General features: G+C 44.2%; 1 protein-coding gene across 9 annotated transcripts in view; it reads left to right on the top strand.

The window, feature by feature from the left end:
* TENM4 (teneurin transmembrane protein 4) overlaps window positions 1-13147 on the top strand; it is a 601437-nt gene that overhangs the window by 164755 nt on the left and 423535 nt on the right. Inside the window, exon 1 of one of the 9 annotated variants that reach the window (XM_019623658.1) lies at window positions 1482-1596. The exons of the other annotated variants lie outside the window; for them this stretch is intronic. The gene's annotated coding sequence lies outside the window, so the exon portion shown is untranslated. Of the gene's footprint in view, window positions 1-1481; window positions 1597-13147 lie in introns of those variants that run through there. 9 annotated transcript variants of the gene reach the window in all.

Below are 13147 nucleotides of genomic sequence, written 5' to 3'. Positions count from 1 at the left end.
GGCTAGGAATATCCCCACTGTCCATCTTTCTCTCACCAGCACACATTCATTCCCTTGGCACATCCTGAGTACTGCACCATGGACTCTAGGCACCAGGGTGCCCAGTGTGCTGCCAATGAGTTACCATGGAGCAAAGCCATCAGCCCCCTTCACTCCAGGGTGGCTAGGGAGGGGGCTGCAGTGCCAGATCAATATCCCTATCTTCTCTGTGTGCTGTGAGTTGATAAAGGCTGGGCAGCTGTGTCACAGGTTTGCAGCCATCTCCTGAAGGCGAGGCAAGAGAGAGGGTCTCCTATGAAACAGGGTGGGCATCAGGCTGTGACAGTGATTATGATGGAGATGTACAAAGTGTCTCAGCTGCAGAAAGGAGGGACGCCATTATTTCTATTAAAGGGATCAGGGAAGACTTTACAGAAGCGCTGATGTTTAGGCTTCAAAGGATGAGTAGGAATTCACCAGCAGGAATTGTTCTTTGGGCCAGGCTATGGATGGAGGTGGGCAGAAAGTAAGGGAAGAAATAACAACAATAATAGCAGCTCTCTTAGGTACTCACTGAGTATCCTTACTGCAACCCTGTTGGTATCCCCATTTTACAGCTGAGGGATCTGAGGCACAGAGAAGTTCAGTAATCGCCCAGAGTCACACAGCTGGTAAGTAGCAGAACTAGGATTCAACACCAAGCTTTGTTCCATAGGCCACCCTCTTATAAACATTAAATTTCAGATATCTGAGTACCTATTATTTGGAAGGCACTGGGCAGCGTTTTCCAAATGTGTACTTGATTAAACCCTCTCAGCGACCCTTTGAAACCCTTCATGCCCGTTTTCCATGTGGGGAATTGGATGCTTAGAGCAGTTGCCCAGCTTGTCCAGCTCATTTGACTGGGTGGGGCTTTGCCCCTCATCCTGTCTGCCTGGCTCCAAAGCTCTCTCCACTGCAGAGAGAGAACAGGGCTGCAGTTTCCATCAGTCTTCTGCGCCCCTTGCTTCCTAGATCGAAGGCCTCCTAGGTCATCCCCCAGGCACCTTTGAGGCTTTTACTGCCTCAAAAGCCCATAGGATGAGGCTGGTTCACAGTCAGGCCGGAGGAAGTTCACTACATGTGGCTGCCTCTGCCCTCACTGCAATTAGGCCGTCACACCAAGCCTGCCAAGACTGCGTCATAGATGCGTGTGCTTGGCCAAACTTATTGGCGCACTCTATTAATCATGTTTTAAAAATAAAAAGTGAAATAAATCATAAGTGGCTATATTCTGCTTCCATAAAAACCACCTGCAGCTCAGAAATGTAGCTGGTACCTTGCTTTCCTGAACTGTCACACGTCCCCGCTCGATGCCATACGTGTTAACATCCCTTCTTAGATGGATAACCAGCTCTGACAGGAATCCACAGATGCATGCAAAGTGAGTCACTGCTACAGCGGGATCATCAAATTGAGGTGATAGAATTATCCTGGGCCTGCTGGGTGGCAGAGAGGAAATTACCAACTATGGGCATTTGCAAGTCTGTGCTTGTGGATGGGAGGGGAAGCAGGAGGGAGGGGCAGACAGAAGGAGAGGACAGAGAACAGGTCCTCATCCAAGCACATTCACCAAACGTGAGTCCATTTTCTGGGTCAGGGGCCTGATGGTCACCAGGTCCAGTGGCCAGTGCCATCACCAGCCTGGGAGCACCTAAGGAAAGAGGAAAGAGCTTTTTTTAGTGTTTTGATTAATATTTTCATCTTTTTCCAGTTACAAAAGTAATACTACCTAAATGGTTTTGTGTACTTCTGAGGGTATAATATTTGAAGGCACATGATGCCCTTTGGCCCCTTAATGGTGATGTTAATTTTCATCACTTGGTCAAGACGGTGTATGAGTCAGCGTTCTCCAGAGAAACAGAGCAAATAGGATATGAAAATAGATGACATATATAGATACAGATGATATAGATATAGATATAGACATAGACATAGACATAGACATAGACATAGACATAGACATAGACATAGACATATAGATATAGATATAGATATAGATATAGACATAGACATAGACATAGACATAGACATATAGATATAGATGATATAGATATAGATATAGATATAGATATAGATATAGATATAGATAGTTATATTTTAAGGAATTGGCTCACATGATTGTGGAGCTGGCCAGTCTGAAATTTGGAGGGCAGGCCGGCAGGCTGAAAACTCAGGCAGGGGTGGATGCTTCAGACTCAAGGTAGAATTCCTTTCTCTGGGAAAGCTGTTTTTGCTCTTAAATCCTTTCAACTGATTGGATGAGGCCACCACATTACTGAGGATAATCTCCTTTACTTAAAGTCAGCTGACGGTAGATGTTAACCACATCAACCAAACACTTTCACAGCACCTCCCGTCTAAATGTTTGATTAAATAACTGGGTAGTATAACCTAGCCAAGTTCACACATAAAACTAACCATCACAGATGGTTTCCAGTTCCTCCCATTGCCATTTTTTCTCTTTGTAATCAGTAAGTATTTTACAAGGAGATAGCTCAAAGCGATGTAAATATCCTGTTTCTCATTAAATCTCACCCTCCCCCCCCCATATTGATTCAGCATCTATTACTGATTCTTGCTGGAATCAGTTTTTACTATGACAGTTTCATAAAGAGCTTTCCCTGGGAGACAGGATTGGGGAACCTGGTTTCAAGCCCCCGCTCTACCACTGAGTTGGTCATGTGGCCTCGACAAGTTACCTGACTTTCCCAAGCCAGGGTCCTCCGTGCTCACATAGGGGTGACAGTACTTGCCCCAAAGGCTTGGAGAGCTTAGTAAATGCAATAACAGGTACAAACAAGACACTCCATCAATGTCTATGGCCTTGAGGGCATTAAATAGACGCATCCACACCTCAGTGGAGTAATGGCTGATCTTAGTCCTGGGCATAGTGGATTAGCAAAGTGACCTGAGGCCACGGAGGTAGTCTCCTCAGCAAAATCAGCATCATCTTTATCACCCTTATCATAGGATGCAGTGTCAAACCCCACCATTAACAGTGACCCAAGAGAACCTTGACCAACTGTGACAGGAGACATCATCTGAGCCCTGAAGGACAAGGCTTGAAGTCAGACAAGAAAGGAAAAGCTTCCCAGGGGGAGGCAGCGGCGTGGGCAGTGGAGATGGGAGGGGAGAGGGGGAAAGAGCATGGCTACTTTGGAAACTCGGGTGGGTAACTCAAGTTTTCCAAAAGAATCACAGCGGGCACTATTCACATTGTTTTTACTTTTCCTGTGATTATGACTATGATTATCATTACTATTCTCTAGGAATGTGCAGGTACACTCATGTATACGCAGTAGAAAGCGATTCATTATTCCAAGTGAGAAAGGCATGGCACAGTGATTATGATATGGACTCTGGAGCCAGACTGCTTGGATTCAAATCCCAACTCTTCTAATTTACTTGCCGTAGGACCCTGAGCAAGTTAATTAACCTCGGCAACTCGGCTTCTTCATCTGTAAAACGGGATGATGACAATAGTGACTGCCTTGCAGGAGTGTAGTGATGATTAAATGAGTTCATGTTTCTTAAGGCCTTAGTTATTACCTGGCAGGCACAGAGTAAGCGGTGTATATTTGTTCGATGAGTAAGAAAGTATGCTTTAAACATTTACTCTTTGGTCAAAAAGTTACTGTTTTCCTTTAAGCCACCCAACAGCATTATTATTAATGCACTTATTTATCTGCATTCTACTTACATTAAAGTTTATTTGGTTGCTGCTTTGAAGAGAGGTAGTCACTAACCTGCTGTCATAGATAAAGCAGAGTATGAGAGCCAGGAGTTGTGAGTTCTGGTCCCACCTCTGCCATTACCCTGCACCGTGACCATGGACAAGCCACCATCTCTGTCTGAGCTTTGGTTTTTCCCACCTGTAAAGTGGGACAGTTGAGTCAGGTGATATCAAAGAGTACTTCCATCCCTAAGCCCTGAGGGCTGGTGACCGGCACAGTGGCTTTTATTGCAGACACAAGCAGGGGCCTGGTGTGCATCAAGCACCTACTATGTGACAGGCACTGCTGGGCCCTCTCCGCGTGTACTAATGCAGCTAGTCCTCACAGCAACCCCTTAGAAAGATATCATATTCTCACACTACAGCTGGAGATGTCAAGGCTCTGAGAGGTTAGGTGGCCAGATGGTCACTCTGGTGATAAGGGTCACAGCTGGGACTCCAGCCTGGGATTACCCATCTTCAAGCACCTTCATTCCATTAGGTTGTGCTTCCTCCCCAGTAGGTATTCAGCAAAGATTTAATGAAGGCATGAGTGAGCGAGAGAGAGAGTGAGTGAGTGAGTGAGTGAGTAAAAGCACCCTTGCTCAGTTATCCTTGGGGCAATTTCTCCTTCTGCAGGTAGCTATACTTTGGAGCTAGGCAGACTTGGGTGAGAATTCTGCCTCTGCCACTTACTAGCTGTGTGACTTGGGGCAAATTATTTAACCTCTCTGAGCATCAGTTTTTTTGGTCAATAAAAGAGGGATAATTCCTGCTTCATACAACTATGTTGAGGCTTCAAGAAAGAGCACGTGTGAAATATTAGCATAGTAACTAGAATCTAGGTAATTCTAGGCAAATCTAGGTAATTAATAATAATAATAATAATAATAATAATAATAATAATAAAATGAGTTCTTGTTTGTGGTTGTATAAATCAGTGGTTTTCAGACTTTGGAATTTCATGGAAAAGTAAAATTTTAAAATAAAAGTGGCCAACTTTGTGTTTTGCTAAATAAGCCTATTAAAGAATCAGATTTTGATGGTATGAACCCTAGGCGATGGGAAAGTTCATGTTTTTACACATGATTTCTTCCTAGGTTTCCAAAGTGGAGAATTTTACCCAGTGTTAGACTGGATTTGTTTGGGGATACAGGTGACATGAATTGCCAGGAAGCAATGATAGAAATGAAAGTTCCAAATGAAGCCAAAATATTTACTGGTTTTACACTTGCTATTAAATAGTTGAAAGAGAGAAAAAAATAGTGATTTCACCCTTTTGAACTGAAATTGGAGTGAACTGGTGGCTTATATTAAGTTGTGGGTTCAGTCAGGTAAATTACAGAGTTTAATGATAAATGGCACCTTCCTGGCATGTGCGTACATGTATCTATATATTGGGTTGTTGGAAAAGTCATGACGTATTTTGTCTATGTTTTTCAAAGGTCATTTATTTATATAAAGAACAAAGATAAATCAATGATAGATTGCCCGTTTTGTTCGATAACCTTTTGCCATCTTTCAGTGAGCTTAATAATTTATTGTTCATAGAAGAACCTTTCTTTATTTGCAAAAAACTGAACAAGGTGCTGATTTACAGCCTCATCTGAATTGAATGTTATGCCACGCAAGGAGTTTTGAAGAGAGCGAAACAAGTAGAAGTCTGACGGTGCAAGGTCAGGTGAGTATGGTGGGTGTGGCAACACATCCCATCCAAGCTCCAATAATTTTTGACAGGTGATCAAACTTGTGAGTGGTCTTGCGTTGTCATGATGGAACACAACTCCTTTATAATTAACAAGCTCTGGATGTTTCTGGATGATGGATTCGTTCAAACTGTCCAATTGCCAACAGTACACATTCAAATTGATTGTTTGGTTCCTTGGTAGGAGCTCGAAAAACATGACACCTTTAAAATCCCACCACACTGAGAGCATAACCGTCTTCTGATGAATGTCTGCTTTCGATGTCGTTTGAGGCGAATCATCGCGTCGGGACCAAGACCATTTGCACACCACAGTGTTGTAAACAATCCACTTCTCATCACCCGTTATCAGTCGCTTCAAAAAAGGATCATTTTCCTCACGTTTAATGAGCATATTGCAGATGTTTATACACGCCGTCAAATGAACTTCTTTGAGTTCATGCGGAACCTAAATATCAAGCTTGCTTATGTATCCCAGCTTCTTCAGGTGGTCCTGAACACTTGAATGATGGATGTTCAATGTTTCTGCAATCTCTTGTGTCATGTAATGTGGGTTTGACTCGATCAATCCCTTTATTTTGTTGTCCTCAACCTCAGTGGGCCTCCCTGACCAAGGAGCATCGTTGAGATCAAAATCACCAGCACAGAATTTCGTGAACCATCGTTGGCACTGATGTTCTTGTAGAGCATTGTCACCGTAAACCTTATGCAACTTTTCACAAACTTGATGCACGTTCTTCCCTTTATGGAAAAAGACAGTAAAATATTGCAAAAATGCAGTTTGGTCTTCCATCTTCAACTTGTAAAATCTCCAAAACTCAACCAAATTGCTCAATTGTTGTTTTAGAATGAAGCTAGAACTGTCAGCTGTCAAATGACATAGCAATAAGATATATGCGAATGACTCTAGTATTGCCAAAAATGAACCAGTGCCATCTGTTGCAAACATGCGTCAGGACTTTTCCAACAACCCAATATTTCAAGATACAACCTTTCAAGGCAGTTCAACCTTTCAAGATAGTTCATTTTTAAAAAATGTCTTCCTTAAGACTGTATACCTAAGCCTGTAATGGCTTAGCCACTAGCTCCAGGCACAGGGGTGCTTGGCCCTGAATGCTGGGCCCCTGGGGGATTTTATAAATCTCTCCAGTGAGGTAGCAGTTGCCTAAAGGATGGAAATGGCCCTGTCTGCTATGTCTTCCTCAACCCCCTCTGAACCTTGCAACATTCTTGTGCACAGAGTGTTCCTCACCTGAAAAGGGGCCCCGTTCTCATTATTTATCCAAAGTCTAGTAATAAGTCTTTTGGCCCAGTAATACTTTAATGGACATAAGTAGACAATCATGCAAACGTATTTGCACAAAGATGCTCCTTTGCAGCACTGCTTGTCGTCACAGAAGGACTGCAACAACCTAAATGCCACCTCAGGGACTGCTGGTTAAATCAATGAGGGTTACTCCATACAAGCAAATAGTGTGTCCCATTTGAAAACAGGACAGACCAGCTATGTATATGGAAGTGAAAGATACTGATGATATAGTAACTTGAGGTGGGTATAGATCAGATTACAAAGCAATATAAATAGGTTGCATCTTTAAAAAAAAGCAACTGTGTGTGAGCACACACGTGCAGATAATGTCTGGAAGGATAGCTGGGCAGTAAAATGTTATTTTTGATTCTCTGAGCAGTGAAAACACAGGGAGTCCATATTATTTTCTTTATGCTTTTCTATATTTTCAGTTACTCTCAAAAATGTCTTGAGTGCCTCCTGCATAAAATCCTTGCTTTTCAGAATCTTACAATCATGTTGGGAAGAGACAGAATAAATAACTGCACAATTAATTCCAAATGCCGATAAGTGCTGGGAAGAAAATGAGGTAATTTGAGAGAAACTAACTGGGAGAGACCAACTTCAGCTCGGATGGTGAGGGAAGGCGGCTCTATAAAGGAGCCATTTCAATGAGATCTGAAAAATAAGAGAGAAGCACCCGGATGAAATCTGGGATAGGAGGGCTCTAGGTAGAAGGAACAGCTAATGCAAAGGCCCTGAAATAAAAAAGAAGTTTATACAATAACCCTGTGTTATTTCTATCATCAGAAAAAAAAATATTCAAATATCCATTTGATCCATTCAAACAACCAGAGGGTACATATAAATCCTCCTGTTCTAGAGGCCCAATGAGAGTGCAGCTGGAATAAGACAGGGGCCAATAAGAGTGAAGAGCTGAGGAAGGCATCCTTCATGAGCCACCATTGACTGATTCTCTTAAAGGGGCATTCTCAAGAAGCCACCTCATTGTTTGCCTCACTTTCCTTTACTTTAAGCAATTTTTTTTTTTTTTTACATTTTGACATTTCTGAAAGCAGAAAGCGTCTTACAATCAATGTGTCACTTACACATTGTGCTTTGTTTTCTTTTCTCAAAAAGGCTATTACTGAATCAATAATGCATCTTACAATCACTGGCATCTTCGGACTGATGAAATATTGGGTTGTCGGAAAAGTCATGATGCATTTTTGCAATGAAAAACATAGAAAAAATACATCATGACTTTTCTGACAACCGAATACAATGTGTATGCGAGTGATGCTAAGAGGACCAGCCTTCGGAAGTGGAAGGGCCTGGGTGGAAGTCAGTGCTTCCTGCTAAAGGGGGAGCATTGTGGGGCCACAAGGACGGGCTGTATCTTACAGATCTCTGTGCACCTCCAATCACCAGCTATAGCCAAGTCCTGTTTAGGGCACTGGGACACAGAAATGTTTCTCACATGATCCTGATCGGCTCTCAGGAAGCAAATGGAAAGGGAGACAGGCCTGTAAGTAGCCAAGTATAACCCAGCTGGATAAATGCCGGGGTGAGGAGAAGCCCTGAAGCTGGGGGAGCCAGAGGTGGTACCCTTATACCTGCTTGAATGGGAGGAAGCCTAATAGCTTCCTGAAGAGATTACCAGGCAGACAAGGCAAAAAAAAAGGCATTTGAAGCAGAGGATAGATGCACAAGCCAGTGTGCTCAGGTTATTGGCGTGGAATGGTGGCCACAGGGCAGGGTATGCAAAGAGGGCACCCTCACCTGGGACTGTGCTGGGCATTGGATGTAAGTCAGGATTGCAAACCTGGAAAGATGTGAAGCTGGGAAGTTACATGGCTACTTACCGTGTTGTCCAGTGTGGTAGCCACTAGTCACAGGCAACTATTTAATTAAAATCAAATAACTTTTTAAAAGCCATGAGAATACTTGAAAAAAAGTTAAATTTTAAGTTAAAAGCTCCATTCCTCCCAGTCACATGTCCAGTGTTCAGTAGCCACATGTGGCCAGTTGGACATATGGACAGTGCAGATACAGAGCATGCGTGTCATGACAGAAATTCCTTTTAGACAGTGCTGCTTTAGAATGATTACCTGAGGATGGGTAGAAGGACTGATGGAAGAATAGCAGTGGCCCTAGTGCTTACTGTGTATCAGGTAACGTCTAAGTGCTTCACATGTGTTGTTCCTCGAACCTTCATGACACCCTAGATTCACAAACAGGTCCACTGCGGGGACAAGGCTGTGGGCCATTTATCAGCCATTTTCAGGTCTTTATCTAACTCCGTTTCTGGCTTCTGGACGCAGGGTTCTATGCTAGGCATTTTTAAAGAGGGTCTGGGAAGTGTTAGAGCCTCGGCCTTGCTAAAAAGGTCACCAGCCCATAGGTGGCCAAGACAGCACTAATGGGAATCCTCTAAATTCCATGATGAGCACTGGGCAACCTTGCCAGGAAGTCCCTCCAAGTATCAAACCCAGCTTTCCAGTTGATGACTACAATTGTAGCCTATTTCTTCTGTTTAACTTTTCCCCTCAAAAAACGGAGACTCTCGCATACTAACATAAAGCTTGGTCTATACTAGGTACTATTCCCAGCTCTTTGCATACTAACTCATTTAGTCCTCATAAGAGCTCTATGAATAGCTATTATTTTCCCCATAAGAGAACTGTCTAAGTCTTGGAGAGATGAATCAACTTGTACCACGGTCATAATTTGTTCAATCTAGTAAGTGGTGGTGCTAGGATTCAAACACACACACTGTCTGGCCCCGGGGTCCAGTTCATAGCCATGACGCTATATAGCCTCTCATCATAAATCTTGTGGAATGAGAAGACAGCTGCTAAGTGTACTTTCCACCTGTTTTGGCTGGAGTGGTATGAGAACTTGATTCAGTTCCAGAAAACCTTGGCTGAAAGTTATGCCCAGTCATAACACAAATGCCTCTCATTTGGGGGACACTTTATATCATTTTAAGAGTACTTTTCTGCCAGGAGTAGTTATGGTAATAGTCATCCTACAGTTACACCATGTTTTCTGGTTTACAAAGCGCCTTCATTTGCATGTTCTCATTCGGTCCTCACACCAGCCCTGAGAAGAAGGGGAGGCAAAGAGAATAGTTCATCCCAACCACACGAGGAGCCCAGAAAAGTGAAGGCACCTGTTCAGGATTACTTCGACCCTCTGGGATGCAGCTGTTTCTCGAGTTCTGTGTCCATTGATCACGGGCCTCTCAGCCTTGTCAGTGGATTTCAACGTCAAGCTAATGTAGGGGTTGTAAAGCCATGACCCTGTGTGCTAGGCCTGGAGCACGCCAAGGTCAAGGCACGGTCTAATAGATAGATAGCATTTCAGAATAACTGGACACTTCCACTTACATTTCTCAGAGGTTGCAAGAGACACCAAGTCCACAGCAAAAATTGAAGTCTGCCTCTTCTGTGTTTCCTCTACGGCACTTACAGGATCAGATTCTATGTGTCTTAAAATATTTATGATGACATTTTTTTCATCATCGTAGTCTTTCATAATGAAGAGTATTTATAACAAATGTGTGTGGTTTCAAGAATAAAGTCCCTACCAGCTAGCTTGAGAAACAGCATATGATACTGCTTTCGCAGCCCGCTGGTGGCCTCATCCCCACCCCTCAGGCAGGTAACTGCTCTCCTGCAGTTATTCTATTGCTCCCCTTTATAGTCTGACTTATTCAGATCGGGCTGCTATAACAGAACACCATAGACTGGGTAGCTTATAAACAAGAGAAATTTACTTCTCACAGAGGCTGGAAGTCCAAGATAAGGCACTGGCAGATCCTGTGTCTGATGAGGGCCTCCCTCTGGTTCATATATGGTCTTCTTTTCACTCTGATCTCACGTGGCAGAAGGGGTGAGGACGCTCCACGGGGCTGTCTTTCCTGAGGGCTCTAATCCCGTTCTTCAGGGCTCCACCCTCACTTCCCAAAGGCGCCACCTCCTAACACCACCACATCGGGGATTAGGTTGCAACATATGAATACTGGGGGACATTCACATTCAGTTTATAACGTAGTCCTGGACCGCTTTTCCATCCTGTCCCAGCAACATATCCTCCCCAGCTGCAGCCCACATGCTCCTCGTGCTCCGGACCTTGCTCTGCGCCCTATACCTGCCTAGTGTACTTTTTCTGCTGAGTGGGAAAGGGCCTGGAAAAGAGGGGCTGAGGACCCAAATGGAATCCTTTTCCCGTCAAAGGGAGTGGAAGGTCGGGAACACTCATACACGTACATTGGGAGGAAATGAGGAAAGTGTCCTTTTAAATTTATTTCTGGAGCAGTGCTGCCACTGCGTCACCTGCACGTAGGCTTTTAAACTGGAGAGGAGCGTGCATAGATTGGGGTTTCCTAAAATTTTCATTTATTTTGCAGATATTTACTGAGCACTTGCTCTGTTCCAGGCAGTGTCATAGGTACAGGGGTTGTGGTGGGAGATTTTCTAACCTCAAGGGATTTACTGTCTAAGGGAGGCCTTGTCCCTGTCCCACTAGCTCTGATCCCCACTTTTTCACTATCACTAACCTACTCACCTTTAAAGGTTGGGGTGGGAACAAAATTAGAAGATAATACAGAAGTTCTTGGAAAAGCTGAGGCAGATCCTGGCTGACACTGTTTGTAGGACACACTACCATCCCTGAAATGAGGTCAGCTAGGTGCATAAAGAGTCTGGAGCTTTGGGTACTCACACCTGTAGTTACCTGGGCCTGCCACTAGATGTCAGTGATGTGCAGGAGGGGGCAGGGAGCCAAGGGTGTGAGCTTTTTGACAAAGTTGTGAAGAGTGCAAAATAACTGCTTACTATGTGCTAGATGTCATTCTACGTATATTTGTTCTGACACTCGCAGAAATGCTATGATTTAAGTATCACTCTCAAAAACTCTCATCCCCATTTTACAGATGAGGAAACTGGTGCTCAGCAAGGGGAAGGATCTAAGTGGCAGCCTCCCTTGCTCTATCTGAGAGTGCCAGGCAAAGGTTGCTAAAGAGATTAAAACAGCCCTGGTATGAAGAGTGTTCAACCAGATGGCCTTTTCTTGCTACTACACTGCTGTGAGCAGTGTCTCTCCATTTGGAGCAGCAAATGGCTGCACACATATGTGGAAACCAGAGAGCTCTGCAGACATTAAAACCCCTATGGGTGCCCATGAGGTTGCAGTACAGGTGTGCGTTAGGCAGATACAACGGTTCAGGTTGACAAGAGCCAAATGGCAGTACCAGGGCTGTGCTCTCTGTCAGGTATGTCAGAAGAAACAATGACTGCTGCCAACTTGGGCTTGACATGAGGACTACAAAATGGCCTCCAAGGACCCTGCCCCCACCTTGTAGATGCACCAGATGTCAGCTATGAAGGGCTCTAGTCCATGCCCTTCCTAAATAACCCCAGAAAAGCTCTGCTGAAAAGTTAAAGGAGAAAGCGGGGGAGGGTTCAAAGTCAAACTGGTAAAAATCTGTATGTAATAGTTCTGATGGATAGGTGCAATGACGACATCACTCACATCCATGTTCCCATGGGAAGGGCAATGACTGGTTCAGAGTCACACAGGCAAAGAGGACACCAAGTCTCTAACCTACATGTTCATAGGCCTTGTATTCATGCCATGGGGCATGACAGGGCAAAAGCCATGACCTGTGGGATGGAATGATTTACAAAAGACTGCAGGGAGGCCTCCTAAACAACAAAGGGCTGGTGCAAAGGCACTGGGGCTAGATCTTCACTAAAGAAAATCCTAGCAGCACTCCCTCAAATGCAGCCCCTCCCAGGAGGGGAACTCAGGTGGTGCTAGAAGCAAACCAGAGATCACCCCATGAGAATAGAATGGCTGAGGGATGGAGCTGCTCAGACATGAGGAGGGAAGACTCCAACGTCCTAATGGCAAGATTAGAACATCTCTGTGTGATGTCTCAGGCACCTGTGGCCATAGGGTATGTTACCAGGAGGCAGGTGTTAGCTCAGCAAGATAAATGCTTACATTGTACCAATGAAGCAGTTTATGAAGCCATTTTTATATGTATCATCTCATTCAATCCAGATAGTCACCCTTTGAGGGAGCTCTTATCCCCATATTACAGATGGGGAAAGTGAAGTTTAAAGAAGTTCACTCATTTCCCGAAGTTCTGGAGGTACAGTATTAGAATCCATGTCTTTATAGATACAACACCATGTTCTTTTCACACTGAAGTTGTCCAGAGATGAGGAGGAGGGTGGTGTCGATGGCTGTGAGGTAGAACTCGTCAGCCGTGTTTTGCAGATGGAGGGTCTGAGCCCCAGAGAGGGCCTGTCACTTGCCCAGCCTGGCACAGCTGGAACTGGAGAGATGGGCCTGAATGCGGACTGGAGTCTACAAGCCTAGTCCTCCTTATGCTCCTCTTCCTTATGGA

Source organism: Hipposideros armiger, unplaced genomic scaffold (genome assembly GCF_001890085.2).
Source record: "Hipposideros armiger isolate ML-2016 unplaced genomic scaffold, ASM189008v1 scaffold_556, whole genome shotgun sequence".
NCBI lineage: Eukaryota > Metazoa > Chordata > Mammalia > Chiroptera > Hipposideridae > Hipposideros > Hipposideros armiger.
This window is presented reverse-complemented; position numbering and strand designations above follow the sequence as displayed.